The following is a 19409-nucleotide window of genomic DNA, read 5'->3' on the forward strand; positions in this document are numbered from 1 at the left end:
TTCTTTTTTGTGTTTGTTCATTCAGGAACTTCTGCTGGCAGGTGTCGACGTAAACTCAAGTCTAACTTGAAGAAGAAATTCCAGTATCTGTTTGAGGGGATCGCTAAAGCAGGAAACCCAACCCTTCTGAATCAGATCTACACACCGCTCTACATCACAGAGGGAGGGACTGCAGAGGTCAATGATGAACATGAGATCTCACAGATTGAAACAGCATCCAGGAAACCAGTCAGACCAGAAACAACAATCAGACATGAAGACATCTTTAAAGCCCCGCCTGGAAGAGATGAACCAATCAGAACAGTGATGACAAAGGGAGTGGCTGGCATTGGGAAAACAGTCTTAACACAGAAGTTCACTCTGGACTGGGCTGAAGACAAAGCCAACCAGGACATACACTTCACATTTCCATTCACTTTCAGAGAGCTGAATGTGCTGAAAGAGAAAAAGTACAGCTTGGTGGAACTTGTTCATCGCTTCTTTACTGAAACCAAAGAAGCAGGAATCTGCAGGTTTGAAGAGTTCCAGGTTGTGTTCATCTTTGATGGTCTGGATGAGTGTCGACTTCCTCTGGACTTCCACAACAATGAGATCCTGACTGATGTTACAGAGTCCACCTCAGTGGATGTGCTGCTGACAAACCTCATCAGGGGGAAACTGCTTCCCTCTGCTCGCCTCTGGATAACCACACGGCCTGCAGCAGCCACTCAGATCCCTCCTGAGTGTGTTGACATGGTGACAGAGGTCAGAGGGTTCACTGACCCACAGAAGGAGGAGTACTTCAGGAAGAGATTCAGAGATGAGGAGCAGGCCAGCACCATCATCTCCCACATCAAGACATCACAAAGCCTCCACATCATGTGCCACATCCCAGTCTTCTGCTGGATCACTGCTACAGTTCTGGAGGATGTGTTGAAAAGCAGACAGGGAGGAGAGCTGCCCAAGTCTCTGACTGAGATGTACATCCACTTCTTGGTGGTTCAGTCCAAACTGAAGAACGTCAAGTATGATGGAGGAGCTGAGACAGATCCACACTGGAGTCCAGAGAGCAGGAAGATGATTGAGTCTCTGGGAAAACTGGCTTTTGAGCAGCTGCAGAAAGGCAACCTGATCTTCTATGAATCAGACCTGACAGAATGTGGCATCGATATCAGAGTAGCCTCAGTGTACTCAGGAGTGTTCACACAGGTCTTTAAAGAGGAGAGAGGGCTGTACCAGTACAAGGTGTTCTGCTTCATCCATCTGAGTGTTCAGGAGTTTCTGGCTGCTCTTCATGTCCATCTGACATTCATCAAGTCTGGAGTCAATCTGCTGGCAGAAAAACAAACAACATCCCAGAAGTCTGAAACAAGAAAAGAAGAATCTACAGAGACACATTTCTACCAGAGTGCTGTGGACGAGTCCTTAAAGAGTCCAAATGGACACCTGGACTTGTTCCTCCGCTTCCTCTTGGGTCTTTCACTGCAGACCAATCAGATTCAGGCTCTCCTACGAGACTTGACACAGTCAGGGAGTAGTGCACAGTCCAATCAGAAAACAGTTGAGTACATTGAGAAGAAGATCAGTGAGAATCTGTCTGCAGAGAGAAGCATCAATCTGTTCCACTGTCTGAATGAACTGAATGAGCGTTCTCTAGTGGAGGAGATCCAATGGTATCTGAGTTCAGGAGGTCTCTCCACAGAGGAACTGTCTCCTGCTCAGTGGTCAGCTCTGGTCTTCATTTTACTGTCATCAGAAGAAGATCTGGATGTGTTTGACCTGAAGAAATACTCTGCTTCAGAGGAGGCTTTTCTGAGGCTGCTGCCAGTGGTCAAAACCTCCAACAAAGCTCTGTAAGTACACAGATAGGTATATATTAATTGATTTATTGAAAAGATATCCAAAGACATTTTTTTCAACAGGGGAGAACAAAAAGTATTTATTCATTGATTTATTCAAAATATATTCAAATAGAGTTTTTCAAGAGTGGAGAAAAATAAATATTAATTTAATGTTTTTCCAAATGTATTGTCTAGACTGAATGGCTGTAACCTCTCAAAGAGAAGCTGTGAAGCTTTGTCCTCAGTTCTCAGCTCCCAGTCCTCTAGTCTGAGAGAACTGGACCTGAGTAACAACTACCTTCAGGATTCAGGATTGGAGCAGTTTTTTGGTGGACTGGAGAGTCCACACTGTACACTGGAAACTCTCAGGTTAGATCATGTTTGTCTCAACTGACTGAGATATTTCTCTACACTATAAAAACCATGCCATTTAAACTACCTCCTTCATGTTGGCATTTCAGAATCTCTTCTTAATCAGGATTTAAAATATTCCAGTGAAGGAAATCTGAAATATGTTTCTGTACTTAAAAATCATATATAGTCCAACACAAAGATATCATCATTGACTGACTAAAGAAGCTCATCATGTTTTGATACCATGTGATTTATATTACTGAATTACTATTCATTTATATTATTTCATTATTAACTTTCACATGTGCTTCTGGTTTTTAACAGAACACCAACATTTGTAGCTTGTGCTTGGCAGAGATTACATATTATCAAAATCCATACTTATTTCAACATAAATATTATTTGTCTTTTTGTTCATTATTGTCTCTTCAGACTGACTGACTGTAACCTCTCAGAGACAAGTGTTAAAGCTCTGTCCTCAGTTCTCAACTCCCAGTCCTTTAATCTGAGAGATCTGGACCTGAGTAACAACAACCTTCAGGATTCAGGAGTGAAGCAGCTTTCTGCTGGACTGGAAAGTCCACACTGTATCCTGGAAACTCTCAGGTCAGGATTAATCAACCCATTCAACTAATCATTTAAACCGATTTATATGAGGACATAAACACTTGGGCATATTCTCTACTCAAATTTTTAAGTGTGTTTAGACCCTGTGAATAACTTTGCTTTGTTCTGTCTCAGAGCAGATGACAGTGATCTTTTCTCACTATGGTGATATGACACTTCATCTCAGCTGTTATGTGGTTAACCACCATTTAATTCTCCTGTTGTTTCAGATAACCTTAAAACTTTGAATTATTACTGAAACTGAATGGAGTCAGAAATGTTAGCTTACTGTTATTTTTTACTTTTATTGCTACAACGTTCCGTCTTCATTTGCCACATTAGTTGGGATTCCAGTTCTGTATTCAAGTCTGAGCATCTGGGGCGGAGTCATTTATCTATGTGATGTGTGGGAGTTTTGTTGTTCGTACAAATTGTGGTTGGAGACTGTCACTGGCGGCTCTTTATTAAATCTTCTTATCATGGCTGCATTTTCTTTGACTAACATTTTAATTAGATTAAAACCATTAGCAGCTGTTAGCATCATGTTGACTGAGGTTACGGGAAATTGGCCACTTGAATTGAGAAGTAGTGACTAGACAGTATAAAGTTTAATTAAGATTAGTGGTGATGACAGTAATAAACACACAACCTTCCAGTCCTGCAGTGATATCAGATCATGTGACATGTGTTGTTTTGTGTGTCTGCAGGCTGTCAGGATTTCTGATCACAGAGGAAGGCTGTGCTTCTCTGGCCTCAGCTCTGAGCTCCAACCCCTCCCATCTGAGAGAGCTGGACCTGAGCTACAATCATCCAGGAGAATCAGGAGAGAAGCTACTGACTGCTGGACTGAAGAATCCAGACTGGAGACTGGACACTCTCAGGTATGGACAGCAAGATGGACACTCTCAGGAACAGACAGAAAGGTGGACATTCTCAGGTATAGACAGAGGTGTATGGAGAATATTTCCTACCTTTATTCAAGAGTGTGGTAAATCAATTTGAGAGTATTATTTATTTATTGAATTATTCAAATTGTGTAATATTTTCCCTCAAACCCTGCCTTCACACTCAAATAGTTTCTGCTTGTGCTTAGATTTACTCTGTTTCTGCTCAAACTGTCTTCTGCACTAAGATATATAGTTGCTTGTACAGATTTCCTGCTCCAGCTTTAGCTCTTATCCTCACAATCAGGATGCTTCTGTGCACTTGTCAAACTTCTGCTCACTGATTTCTGATCTCCATTTTTGTGTGTGCAGCAACTATTAAAATTCCCCAAGCAGAGCATGGTTTAAGGGACAATGTTAAAATATCTGAATGTGAAATCAATAACTTATACTCTCAAATTGATATACCACACTCTTGAATAATGAAAGGACAAAAAACTCGAGAGAGGTGAATACAAAGTGAAAACCAGAAAGCTTCAGTGAACTCACCTCAAACACTTCAGACTGCAGCTGATTGTCACCATCATTCATGAATGTTCCACTGCTGTGTGAGAGGAAATAACTTTTCGGTCGTACAAAGATTATTCAGGAAAGACAAACAGAAACAGGCGGTTTATCATTTTCATGTTGGTGTGAATCAGTTTAAACAGTCCTGACATATGTTCACAATGACGTTGAGACGTCATTGCGACGTTGAGGTGCCTGTCTTTGATTGGTTGGATGTAGCTGCTGTTCACAACTGTGTTGCCTAGTAATAGCAAAGTTCCTCAGTGTGATCAGGATCAGAGCTGCAGGGGAAACATATGACTGACTTTTTATAGAGTGATGTCATGTCCATGTTTGCATGCTGAAAGAGAACGTGCTGCTCTGACCCCCCTCCTCCTTTCAGCCTGCAGCCTGCTGGAGACCGATGGTTGACACCAGGTCTGAGGAAGTGTAAGTGTGTTTCTCATTAAATTCATGAAAACAAAGCAAACTTCAAACTGTGACATCACTCATTAATATCTAACTGAAGATGAAGATGATGTCATCATCAAACAGATGATAGATCAATAACTGCAGCTGTATTGTGTCTCGTTCTCTCCATCAGATTTCTGTGAAGTCACACTGGATCCAAACACAGCACACAGAAAACTCAAACTGTCTGACAACAACAGGAAGGTGATACATGTGAACGAGGAGCAGTCATATCCTGATAATCCAGACAGATTTGACTGGTATACTCAGCTGCTGTGTAGAAATGATCTGACTGGTCGCTGTTACTGGGAGGTTGAGTGGAGAGGAAGAGTTTATATATCATTGACTTACAGAGGAATCAGCAGGAAAGGAAACAGTTACGACTGTGTGTTTGGAAGGAATGATCAGTCCTGGACTCTAGTCTGCTCTGATGGTCGTGGTTACTATGTCTGTCACAATAACAGAGAAACACCCCTCCCCTTCTCCTCCTCCTCCTCCTCCTCCTCCTCCTCCTCCTCCTCCTCCTCCTCCTCCTCCTCCTCCTCCTCCTCCTCCTCCTCCTCCACTGTCTCTAACAGAGTAGCAGTGTATGTGGACTGTCCTGCTGGCACTCTGTCCTTCTACAGAGTCTCCTCTGACACACTGATCCACCTCCACACCTTCAACACCACATTCACTGAACCTCTTTATCCTGGGTTTTTAGTCAGGCAGTCTGGTTCCTCAGCATCTCTGTGTCCTCTGCAGGAGGGAGAGTCTCCTCCTGTTAGAAAACTTTCTCACTGCTGAACAGACAGTTCAGTCTGTACAGGATCACACACAGCTGATGGTATTTAGTACCAACATGATCTCTCACTGGTTGTAAATGTAAATATGTGGAGCAGACATACTGGGCACCATAGACTATTTTAAAGAGTTAAAACTCATTTTCTGGCTAAAGCACTTTTAGCCTTCCCGTATTAATAAACAAACCAACCACCAACATGCCAATGAGAAGGATGACCAGTCGGAGGGGTCAGGAAGGACGTGAGGCAAATTGAAATTATAACTGAAACAAACCAGACACCCTGGGCATAGCTGGATTCACCCCACCACAACAGGACTAATGAATTAACCATTCACACTATGGACTCAGTCATCCACACTCACAGGACACCCATCTTTCCCTCCTACTCAAAAATGGCAGGATTCCAGACCCGTGCCATAAATCTCACAAACCATGCCATCTCCTCACCCTGTCCACCTGCTGCTGTAATGCTGCAAATTTCCCCATTGTGGGACTAATAAAGGAATATCTTATCTTATCTTATTTTATCTTATTTCGTGCTGATGGTGGTGTTTATTTCAAGTACTTTAATGGTACTCTTGTGTCTGACATGTAAGTGAATCATTACAATATTTTGCTTCCATAATCTACTGTTCTCTTGTTTGTCTGTCTTAGTTAGGACCAATCTGATTTTCAGACATTTTTGAAAAGTGAAGATATGTTTCTTCTTCTGTGCTGTTTTGACACTTTTTGAAAATATTGAAGAGCGCTCACTTTCACAAAGAATGTCATTTTAATAAACTGTAAACAAGGTAACATGTTTTAAAGTAAAGAAATGAAACAAAACCACTCAGCAGAACTCACATGATGTAACTTTTAAAAACATCAGAACTAAATTATCTATCTGTTGATATTTTTATGATCCGTTAACCTGACATCCTGCAGTGTGTGTTTGTGCCACCAGAAGGGGCCACAACTCAATCCAGTCCCCTCTTCTCTCTGTCTGCTTATTTCCTGTTTTAGTTTAGTTCCTGTTTCTTAGCTCGTCGTGTTGCAACTTCTTTTCTCCTTCTAAAAAGGTATTTATTATAACTTTATTCAGTTTGTATTGTGACTGTTTTCACTGTTTGACTCTTGAATGACTCTTTGTTCATCTTGTTAGTTTAGTTCCAGTAGAAACAGCAGAAATCTGTAGTTGTGAACTCTACTAACAGTCAACAGAAATCAACACGGAAGTTTTCCTCCATTTTACTGTCACTGTTTAGAGTGTCCGATCACAGTTGACAGTACTAAGTCAGTGTTCACACATCAATAACTTTTGTCCTCTTTGTACAAAGCCAAATATTTTGGATCAGTATTTTACATGGATTATTAGATCACACTTTTGGTTGTATGAAGGTTGTATGATATTAGATACAGCTCTGTGTGTTTGTCATGTGACTGAGAGGAATGAAGAGAAATAATGTGTTGTGTTTGTGTGAAGGTGTTTCTCTGCTATGGATCAGTGTGAGGACAGAGAGGAGGGAGTCCCTCCCTCTAAAAGCTCTCTGTGTGGGGAACATGACAGCCAGACCAGCATGTTGATAGATGAAAATGGATATGTTATACGACCAAAAGAAGAGTAAGTCAACATCAGATTAGTTTATAATGTCAGCAACATTACTATATATTTTAAATAAAAAAATTCCAACAACATCTCATCAAAGGGGGACATTTCTGTAAAGACTGAACAGACTTTTAATTTCCATCCAACATGCACATCTATCAGAGCTGTTGTTGTTTCAGGATCCAGCAGCAGAGACCAGAATCTCCTGGACCTGAACCCAGCTGTGTGTCCTTAAAGAGCGACCGGTCAAAAGACTTTCTCATTCATTTTAAAGGACATCCATCAGCTGATCAGAAGTAAGCTGTAACTGATAGTAAACATTGAGTTATGTTAGAAATGAACTGGTTTGTATGACGTGTTGTCTGACCACATCAGTGAAAAGCCGGTCGTCATAGAGAGGGAGGATATGTGATAATCATTTAAATATGGAGATAACAGATCACATGTTCACACAGTCTCTCCTGGAAGACACTGAGTTTACTAGGGCTGCAGCTATTGATAATTTTTGTAACAGAGTATTCTATCAATTATTTTTGTAATCAATAAATTTTATCGATTATTTCATTGATTAATCAAGTAATCGAATACATTATTTTGCCTTATTAAATAGCGAAAGTAAAGATGAGAAAAGGGACAAAAAAGATTTGTCTCTGAAAATGAACAATCAAGTGGGTTTTATTCCGGGGCCTTCCTTTTTAAAATTAAAACTAAACTAAACCCATTTAGTGCATTTAACTTCAGTGCCCTCTGAAACAAATACATGAACTTACTTACTTTTAGTGTGACTGATTTTCATTTTTGCATCATAAGGCTACCGTACACTTAAATGCACTAGATTGCACCACTCCTCCTCCGTCAGGCTTTCAGTGTAGAGACCTGAGATCAACCTGCTCCTCTCCTCATCTCCTACTGCTGACTCTGAGATCTCAGCAGGTAGAAGCTGTTAGTTCACTAACTAGAACAACAAGAGAGTTCAAGGGAGGACTTCCACTTGTAGACTTCTTACCTTGTTCACAGCCCTCCTGTTTCTTTGTGAACAAGTATTTTACTCTATTTTTTAAATGCCAGTTAATATTCTACTATAAAGCTGCAAGAACTGACCATCAATCAAACAGAAAGACAGTAAAGCCCAGTACTTTATTTGTTAAACAAGTAGATACTTTATCACTAGCTGGTGTTGTGTGCCTACGTAACCCAATACATGACAGCTGGTATACTAGGTCTATTATCTATCATAACGTATTGCATCATTTCAAGTAGTCAGTGCCTTTAGAAATACAGAAATGTAAATATCAAATCTGTTTTTGTCATGTTACCATGAAACTAGAAAGCATACTAACTAATTTACTGATGTCAGTTCTAAAAACTTCATTGTATTATTAGTATTGGATGATTAATATTAATGCTTTTACATGTAATCACTACTTTAATGTTGAAGTTGTTGAGGTGGATTTTATATTAATTGCTTCATTTAAGTGTGGGTAGATTCATCTATGGTAATGCATTGTATTTGACTAACTGAGTTAGTAACCAAAACCTATAGCTGTTGGATAAATGCAAATAATATTGTGCTCTGAAATATTGTGGAGTAGAAGTATGAATTAAGTACAAATACCTCAAAACTACTTAAACACAACACCTGAGTGCATGTACTTAGTTAAATTCCACCACTGGTGTGTTGTATGTGCACATGTGTGAGCCTGTGTTCTGGATATAAATAAGTCAGTATTAAGTACTCATATGCATCATGTACATTGCATCCGGAAAGTATTCACATCCCTTCACTTCCCCCACATTTTGTTATGTTACAGCCTTATTTTAAAAAAAATTCCTTTTTATCTCATCAATCTACACACAATACCCCATAGGCTAATGACAAAGCGAAAAAGGTTTTTTAGAATTTTTTGCAAATGTATTAAAAATAAAAAAACTGAAACATCGCATGTATGGAAGTTAAGGGATGTGAATACTTCCTGGATGCACTGTAACTAAAGTTGTTCTTCCTAGTATGTAGTGTGTATTATGCGTCAGCTGAACTGTGAGTTTGGAGTATCTTTCTTCAGATAGAATAATATTGAAGGTGTGAGGTGAAACAAGCCCCAGTTGTGTCAGTATTTTATTTTATTTTTTTAAAGATTTTGTTGGCATAGACACCTTTATTTAGCAGTAAACATGGGAGAGAGAGGGGGGTGTGACATGCAGCAAAGGACCTCAGATCGGGATTTGAACCGGGGTCTGCTGCGTATATGGCATGCATGCTCAACCACTCAACCACCTGCACGTCTTGTGTCAGTATTTTTACATGGGTTATTAGATCACATTGTTGGTTGTATGACGGTTGGACGATATTAGATATAGATTGTCCATCACTGTTCTCCACTCACATCACTTCACCATCATTATTCACACTCAAACGTCTGTGTGTGATGTGTTGAAGAACAAAGAAGCAGCACAGACCAGACTCTGCTGGACGTGGACCTGGACCCAGCAATTCATCCATGAGGCTCATAGATGAAAATGGATATCTAATACGACCAAAGAAAAAGTAAGTCAGTCACGTTAAAGAAAATATTTATTTTCACCATGGTCCCAAGATGTTAAAATACAAAAAACAAGACATACAACATGAAACTGAATCACCACAAAGACAATTTGATGTCTAAAGTAAAAATGTAATTTCAGATGTCATTATGAACCTGTGGCACGGTTGGACGATATTAGATATAGATTGTCCATCACTGTTCTCCACTCACATCACTTCACCATAATTATTCACACTCAAACGTCTGTGTGTGTTGTGTTGAAGAACAAAGAAGCAGCACAGACCAGACTCTGCTGGACGTGGACCTGGACCCAGCAATTCATCCATGAGGTTCATAGATGAAAATGGATATCTTATACGATCAGAAGAAAAGTAAGTCAGTCACGTTAAGGAAAATACTTATTTTCACCATGGTCCCAAGATGTTAAAATACAAAAAACAAGACATACAACATGAAATTGAATCACCACAAAGACAATTTAATGTTTAAAGTAAAAATGTAATTTCAGATGTCATTATGAACCTGTGGCCCTGTTCTATAAATAAGTCCTTCTATAAGCTCCTGTCATGTTTAACAGCTAGATATGTAACAGCAGGCTGTTCCACAACACGGCACCAGCTTAAAAACAGGAACTTCTGCCCACATTATTCACTGGAGGGATATATCTATCTAAACACACACTGGCCCTGGTGTTAAAACCATGCTAAGTATGTTTTATTGTTATCTGTCAAGTATTGAGGATCAAAGCCATTGATAATGTTGAACGTATGATGCAGCTTCTGTTCTACTCTGAGCTCTACTGGCAGCAGTCCTACACTTCTGAATGAATCACAACCAACATGAGTTAAAGAGGAAACATTTAATAATTACTGAATAATATAATTTTCCATCACCTGCGCTTTGATCCTAAATTTAGATGTCAAACCACTGAACCAATCACAACAGGCAGAAACAAACTAATACTGGAGCAGCTGGAAGCTCTAGCTGCCTTGTTCCAGGGCACTTCAGCAGTGCATAGTGAGGGAGGGAGAGCTGTATCGAGATTTGTTCAGAACTGTTGGGACTAAGCCAAACTGGTGAAGCTAAACACTGAGCTGAAAGCTACAACCAGACTGAGCTGTAGCGGCTACCACTACAGGGAGTTATCCGATTCTCTTTTCACATTAAAGAGTACGTTCTAGACCTGCTCTATGTGAAAAGTGCCTTAAGATGACTTCTGTTGTGATTTAGCACTATATAAATGAAGATTGATTGATTGACATCCGAATATCACTTGATGGGCCGTTAGCTTGTGTTTGTCTCTGTGTGGACAGACTTAATGTGAGCTCATTCTTCATGATTCCTCCACAGAATGGACCAGGAGAGCTCAGAGGTTCCCAGTGGTCAGTCTGCCCAGCAGCATCAAACAGACCTGGACTCCATATTTATGGTCTGTACATGTACAAAAACTACTTTTACATTTATTCTGTTCACAATCATCTCCATGCTGCACTTTGTAGACCAGTGGATTGTCAGTGTGTCCAACATGGATCTGATGTTTTCTTGATGATTTTAGTTTGATTGTATCATTCATATATTATTCTTTCCCAGCTGCTGGAGGAGAACGTTGTCACTTTTGTGAAGAACCAGCTGAAGAAGATCCAGACGTTTCTGAGTTCAAATTACCCAGAATGCTTAGAGAATCACAGAGAGGATGAAGAGGTGTTGGATGGTGAGGAGGAAGAGCAGGTGAAGAGCAATAGAGAAGCATTTCTAAAGATCACACTACACTTCCTGAGGAGAATGAAGCAGGAGGAGCTGGCTGACCGTCTGCAGAGCAGTAAGACGATTTAACTTGTTGTTAAATCGTTGTTAATAGTACTGAAATATCCTATTCAACTTGACTGAAATGATATTGGAGTAATAGTTAAAGCACTTGTATAAAAAGTGACTCAAGTAAAAACGTAACTCAAAGTAAAAGTTACTTAGTTACTCCCTGAGGTTACCTTACATGTGGATCCCATGCAATGAACTGAAAATTTAGCCAAAGTATAGAAATTTGTCAAAAAGCCATGTTGAAAAGAAATTGAGACTTATTGAATTAAGATTTTTTTCTAATTGAAATGAAATGGTTCTGAGGCTCTCAGTATATCTAAATTTAAAGATGTCTATCTTTATGTGTTTCCCAAGTTCGATGCAGATCAGTAGTGACATGAGCCTGGACAGGCAAAGCTTACACTGCAGTATGCCACTGTTGCATTTTCTCTGTTAATATGCAAATATGTCTGAAAGATGTGGCTAAGAAATTCCACCATTCTCAATGTCAGTCTGAAGTGTCTCTGGTGGTCCATCCATCGATCCATTTTCTGCTGCTTATCCTGGTCTGGGTCACGGTGGCTTCATGCTGAGCAATGAAACCTAGATATCCCTCTCCCCAGCCACACTCATCAGCTCCTCCTGGGGGATACCAAGGCGTTCCCAGGCCAGGAGAGATATGTATCATTGAAGAGGTGCGTCGGCCATGACAGCCCCACAATGTCGAGAGCCTTCAGCATCTCAGGGCGAATATCATCCACACAGCCATGACAGACTCCTTTTACGCTTGTGTCCACCAGCAGGTTCTTGGGTTGTCGCCCTGACAGGCACAGATGACCTTCCGTCCGCAACTCTGAGCAGCTGCCTCCACAACTGAGGTCTTAAACATGGTCCACTTGGATTCTTTGTTCTCGACCTTTCAGGGAATGCAGAAGAAGTTCCTCCGGAAGTAGGAGTTGAAGATCTCGCGGATGAGGGCCTCCGCCAGAAGTTCCCAGTTCACCCTCGCTACTAGTTCAGGTTTCCCAGGTCTGTCTGGCAGCTTGCCCTGCTTGCTCTAGTCCTCTCTTCACCCGAGTGTCCAAGACATACAGCAGCAGATGTGATAACACAAATACAAAGTCGATCATCTTTGGCCTAAGGTGTTCTGGTGTACACTTATGAACACCCTTATGCTCGAACATAGTGTTTGTTATGGCCAATCCATGGCTAGCACACAAGTCCAATAACAACACACCACTTGGGTTCAGATCGGACAGGCCATTCCTCCCAGTCACCCCTCCAAGTTTCTCCATCATTGCCCACATCGGTGTTGAAGTCCCCCAGCAGAACTATGGACTCACTGGGCCGCGCCCCTTCGAGGGCCCCACCGAGAGAGTCAAGGAAGGCCGGGTATTCTGAACTGCTGTTTGGTGTATACACACATACAACAGTCAGAGTCTTCCTCCCAGCAATGCAAAGACGCAAGGAGGCGACCCTCTTGTTCCGCGAGGAGAACTCCACTACTGCTGTGCTCAGCTGTGAGTATCCGCACACCCACCCGGCGCCTTTCCCACTGGGCAACTCCGGAAAAGAAAAGAGTCTAGCCCTTCTCCAGAAGTTTGGCTCCACAGCCAGTGCTATGCTATGAGGTCAGCCCAACTATATCTAGTTGGTACTGCTCCACCTCCCACAGTAGCTACAGCTCCTTTCCCACAAGCGAGGTGACATTCCACGTCTCTAGAGCTAACTTATGATGCTGTGGATCAGCATGCCTAGGCCCATGCCTTTGCCAATTGCCCAATCAAAATTGCAACCAACCCCAGACTTTGTACTTGCAGGTGGGAGGCCCAAATGGCGGCAACTCCACATTATTTTTTTGGGCTCTGTGGATCAAGGCCTGGCCACCAGACAGTTGTCGGTGCTCCCCTCCCAGGCCAGGTTCCAGGAGAGTGCCCTGGTCTTTCTCTTCCGGGCAAGGTTCTCACCTTTTGTGTTGTTTCTTGGAATGGTTTAAATTGTTCTTAGTATGGACCCTCACCTGGGACCAGTTTGCCTTGCGAGACCTTACCAGGGGCTATTACCCCTGACAACACAGCTCCCAGGGTCACAGGGACATGCAATCCCCTCCACCACGATAAGGTGATGATTCTCAGAGGAGGTCTCTGGTGGTGTATCCTCCAAACTCTCTTATGTCCCATCCATGGCTATGTGTTGTGCTATGACTTTGTTTTGGAATGACATTTTGATCTGCTTGATAAATGAGATGTTCACTGATGTCTCAATATTGAGGAAAATATGTTTATGTACTTACTGGTTGACAGTATTAAATGTTGAAAGATGTATTTTAAGTGACTGATTTCATTTGTATGTTCTTCTTTAAGGAACTCATGCTCCACTGTGCCAACATAAACTCAAGTGTAACCTGAAGAAGAAGTTACAGTGTTTGTTTGAGGGAATCGCTAAAGCAGGAAACCCAACCCTTCTGAATCAGATCTACACACCGCTCTACATTACAGAGGGAGGGACTGCAGAGGTCAATGATGAACATGAGGTCAGACAGATTGAAACAGAATCCTGGAAAACAGACAGACCAGAAACAACAATCAGACAAGAAGACATCTTTAAAGCTTCACCTGGAAGAGATGAACCAATCAGAACAGTGATGACAAAGGGAGTGGCTGGCATTGGGAAAACAGTCTTAACACAGAAGTTCACTCTGGACTGGGCTGAAGACAAAGCCAACCAGGACATACACTTTACATTTCCATTCACTTTCAGAGAGCTGAATGTGCTGAAAGGGAAAAAGTACAGCTTGGTAGAACTTGTTCATCACTTCTTTACTGAAACCAAAGAAGCAGGAATCTGCAGGTTTGAAGAGTTCCAGGTTGTGTTTATCTTTGACGGTCTGGATGAGTGTCGACTTCCTCTGGACTTCCACAACAGTGAGATCCTGACTAATGTTACAGAGTCCACCTCAGTGGATGTGCTGCTGACAAACCTCATCAGGGGAAACCTGCTTCCCTCTGCTCGCCTCTGGATAACCACACGACCTGCAGCAGCCAATCAGATTTCTACTTGGTGTGTTGACATGGTGACAGAGGTCAGAGGGTTCACTGACCCACAGAAGGAGGAGTACTTCAGGAAGAGATTCAGAGATAAGAAACAGGCCAGCACCATCATCTCCCACATCAAGACATCACGAAGCCTCCACATCATGTGTCACATCCCAGTCTTCTGCTGGATCACTGCTACTGTTCTGGAGAATGTGTTGAAAAGCAGAGAGGGAGGAAAGCTGCCCAAGTCTCTGACTGAGATGTACATCCACTTCCTGGTGGTTCAGTCCAAACTGAAGAACATCAAGTATGGTGGAGGAGCTGAGACAGATCCACACTGGAGTCCAGAGAGCAGGAAGATGATTGAGTCTCTGGGAAAACTGGCTTTTGAGCAGCTGCAGAAAGGCAACCTGATATTCTATGCATCAGACCTGACAGAGTGTGGCATCAATATCAAAGCAGCCTCAGTGTACTCAGGAGTGTTCACACAGGTCTTTAAAGAGGAGAGAGGGCTGTACCAGGACAGGGTGTTCTGCTTTGTCCATCTGAGTGTTCAGGAGTTTCTGGCTGCTCTTCATGTCCATCTGAAATTCATCAAGTCTGGAGTCAATCTGCTGGAAGAAGGACAAAAAACATCCTCATCATCAGCACATTTCTACCAGAGTGCTGTGGACAAGGCCTTACAGAGTCCAAATGGACACCTGGACTTGTTTCTCCGCTTCCTCCTGGGTCTTTCACTGCAGACCAATCAGATTCTCCTACGAGGTCTTCTGACACAGACAGGAGGTAGCTCACAGATCAATCAGGAAACAGTCAAGTACATCAAGAAGAAGATCACTGAGAATCTGTCTACAGAGAGAAGCATCAATCTGCTCCACTGTCTGAATGAACTGAATGATCGTTCTCTAGTGGAGGAGATCCAACAGTACCTGAGATCAGGAAGTCTCTCCACAGAAAAAATGTCTCTTGCTCAGTGGTCAGCTCTGGGCTTCATCTTACTGTCATCAGAAAAAGATCTGGATGTGTTTGACCTGAAGAAATACTCTGCTTCAGAGGAAGCTCTTCTAAGGCTGATGCCAGTGGTCAAAGCCTCCAACAAAGCACTGTAAGTACACAGATAGTTAGATTTATTGAAGGGAAAATTAACAATTTAGTAAATATTTTGTCCACATTGTCTCTCCAGACTGACTGACTGTAACCTCTCAGAGAAAAGCTGTGCAGCTCTGTCCTCAGTTCTCAGCTCCCAGTCCTCTAGTCTCACAGAGCTGGACCTGAGTAACAACAACCTGCAGGATTCAGGAGTGAAGCAGTTGTCTGGTGGACTGGAGAGTCCACACTGTGCACTGGAAACTCTCAGGTCTGATAATGGTTTGGCTCAACTGATTTGAGATATTTCTCTAAACTATAAGTAAAGTTTAGCAGCCTCTCTCATGTCATCATTTTAGAGTCTCCTCTTCATGAGGATTTAAAACTTTCATGGGGTAGAAAATCTGAAATATTGTTACTGTACTTTAGCTGCATGTACTGTCCAACATACATAGTGTATACCACTGTTGACTGAAATTAAGAAACTAATCTATATTGATTGTTAACTGTCACATCTCTGGCTGCTTTATGACATGTCATCAGTGCTTGGCACAAATTACATATTGTCAAATTAAGACTTATTTCTTGTTCATTATTGTTTCTTCAGACTGAATGGCTGTAACCTCTCAGAGAGAAGCTGTGCAGCTCTGTCCTCAGTTCTTGGCTCCCAGTCCTCTAGTCTGAGAGATTTGGACCTGAGTAACAACAACCTTCAGGATTCAGGAGTGAAAAAGCTTTCTGCTGGACTGGAGAGCCCACTCTGTACACTGAAAACTCTCAGGTGTAGAAAATCTTTGACATGTATTTTTTGAATTGAAAAGTAGTGACTGTAAGTGTTATGTTTAACTCTAAAGACTACAGAAACATATTGATGGTGGCAATAATAAACACATTACCTTTCAATCCTGCAGTAATCTTAGATTATGTAATGTGTGTTGGTTTGTGTGTCTGCAGTCTGTCAGGATGTCTGATCACAAAGCAAGGCTGTGCTTCTCTGGCCTCAGCTCTGAGCTCCAACCCCTCCCATCTGAGAGAGCTGGACCTCAGCTACAATCATCCAGGAGTCTCAGGAGAGAAGTTGCTGTCAGCAAGACTGGAGGATCCACACTGGACACTGGACACTCTCAGGTTTGGACAGATAGCTGGACACTCTTAGATACAGAGAAACAGATGGATAGTCTCAGGTATGGACAGACAGGTGGACACAAAATGAAAAACAGAAATCTGCAGTAAACGCAACTCAAACACTTCAGACTGAAGCAGATTGTTCCACTGCTGTGTGAGATGAAATTACTTGTCAGTTGTCCAAAGATTGTTCTGGAAAAACAAACAGAAACAGGCTGGATTATCATTTTCATAACAACAACAACAATAATAATAGATCAGGGGTGTCAAAAATACGGCCCATGTGCCAGAACCGGCCCGCCAAAGGGTCCAATCTGGCCCACTGGATAACTTTGCAAAGTATCAAAATTGCAAAATACTAAGTCACCATTTTTCTGATCTTCCTGTGGACGTCAAACTTGATATAATTGCAATGTGATTCAGATTTTGAGGACACATTTTTATCAGTATCTGTTACCAGGTTAACCCCAAACTGACAGCCCTGTCTGCAAAAATGTTGTATGTTTGGGACGATTTATCTAATCTTTCTTAAGGCATCTTAAGGCCTGTTCATCTGTTGTGTGAATAGATGGTTTATTATAGTAAAGTCGTAATATATACTATATATTATTTATAGGTTATCATGCAGTGGATTTTAATGGTCCGGCCCACATGAGATCAAATATGTCTGTATGTGGCCCTTAAACTAAAATGAGTTTGAAACCCCTGACTTAGATTTATGTAGTGACTTCCATGAAAACCAAGGATGATTTACATGGCAGGCAAACACAAAATCATGTTAGTGTGCATCTGTTCAAAAAGTCCTGTCATCAGTGCAGAATACAAACTGATGAGTCTTAAAAGATGAAAGCATGATTGTTGACATCGAGTTTGGCTGAACGAATCACAATGTATGTACATGTCTTTAGGCTTAGTATTCCCACTTTGAACAGGTTGTATGAAAGGGAACAATGTGTGTATGTACTGTACACAACTGTATATTTATCATCATATGACAAAAAGTATCATATTTGGAATATATGTGTATGACAGTCATTAAATGTCCATATTAGCATGCTGAAAGAGAACGTGCTGCTCTGACCCCCCTCCTCCTTTCAGTCTGCAGCCTGCTGGAGTCCGATGGTTGACACCAGGTCTGAGGAAGTGTAAGTGTGTTTTTCATTTCATTCATCAAACTGTGACATCACTCATTCACATCCTACTGAGGATGAAGATGATTTCATCATCATACAGATGATAGATCAATAACTGCAGCTGTATTGTGTCTCGTTCTCTCCGTCAGATTTCTGTAAACTCACACTGGATCCAAACACTGTATACACACACCTTGAACTGTCTGACAACAATAGGAAGGTGACACGTGTGAAGGAGTATAAGTCATATCTTGATCATCCAGACAGATTTGACTGGTGTCCTCAGCTGCTGTGCAGAAATGACCTGACTGGTCGCTGTTACTGGGAGGTCGAGTGTAAAGGAGGAATCGATATATCAGTGAGTTACAAACGAATCAGCAGAAAAGGACTCAGTGATGACTGTGAGTTTGGAAAGAACGATCAGTCCTGGAGTCTATTCTGCTCTGAGGGTGGTTACTCTGTCTGGCACGATAACAGAGAAACATCCATCTCCTCCTCCTCCTCCTCCTCCTCATCCTCTGTCTCTAACAGAGTAGCAGTGTATGTGGACTGTCCTGTTGGCACTCTGTCCTTCTACAGAGTCTCCTCTGACACACTGATCCACCTCCACACCTTCAATACCACATTCACTCAGCCTCTGTATGCTGGGTTTGGTTTCTGGTATGGCTGGTCTGATTCTTCAGTGTCTCTGTGTCCTCTGTAGGAGGGAGAGCAACTTTCTCACTGCTAACCAGATAGTTCAGTCTGCAGAGGATCACACACAGCTGATGGTATTGAGTACCGACATGATCTCTCGCTGGTTGTAAATATGAACATGGTTTCCACATGATTAACTGTAAAATTAATCAAATCATAAACTGAGTCCAGTTGTTGTTTCTGTTGTTAGTGTATTACAAAGGCTTGAACTGTAATGGGATAATGGGAAGTGGATATTAATAATGTTTTATTTTATACTAGTTTGTATAGTAGTTTCATAGTTTTTTCACTTATTTGGATATCAAATCACTAATGATTGTCAAAATAATATGTCACCTATCGGTTGTTTAAATTAATACCTTTAAATGGTGAAGGCTGAGGTTCAGCAGTTGAAGTGTGGCGGGTTTTATGTCACATTCATATCATAATGGAATAATTGTGATCATGAGATTCCAACCTGTAAATACGAGACTTACGTCTAAGATTCAAGTTGCAATTATGACTACAAAAAGTACATTCATATTTGGGTTAGTCAGTCTGAGAATGTCCACAGTGAAAATGAATAATAGACAGGGGGGTAGTCTTCTTATGGACTATTCCTCCTTATGGGGTCCAGGGCATGTACCACTGCATTGGGAAGAATCAGCTCAGTTTCCACTCTATTAAATAATCATCTACATCTGAAATGGCTTAATTTGTTCTGATTTGTATAATTTAATGAAAAACAAAGAAAATAAATCTATATATTTATGTGGGTTTATATTAATAAGTTTAATTCTAATAACAATAATATAATAAGTTCGATTTTGTCCCTATATTCAAACACATCCACTTCAACATTATTAAGAAATGTCACATAGGCTTGACTATGTTGCAGAAGATGAAGGATGTGTGGTGTAATTGTCAAACTATGTTGTGCAGATTTACTGTAGTCATCAATTGCATCG

General features: G+C 41.4%; 1 pseudogene; it reads left to right on the top strand.

Annotated features, from left to right (window-relative positions):
• Positions 1-19104, top strand: part of LOC133986372 (uncharacterized) — an 81577-nt pseudogene extending 62473 nt beyond the window's left edge.
• The last annotated feature ends 305 nt before the right edge of the window (positions 19105-19409 follow it).

This window comes from Scomber scombrus, chromosome 9 (assembly GCF_963691925.1).
Source record: "Scomber scombrus chromosome 9, fScoSco1.1, whole genome shotgun sequence".
NCBI classification, from domain to species: domain Eukaryota; kingdom Metazoa; phylum Chordata; class Actinopteri; order Scombriformes; family Scombridae; genus Scomber; species Scomber scombrus.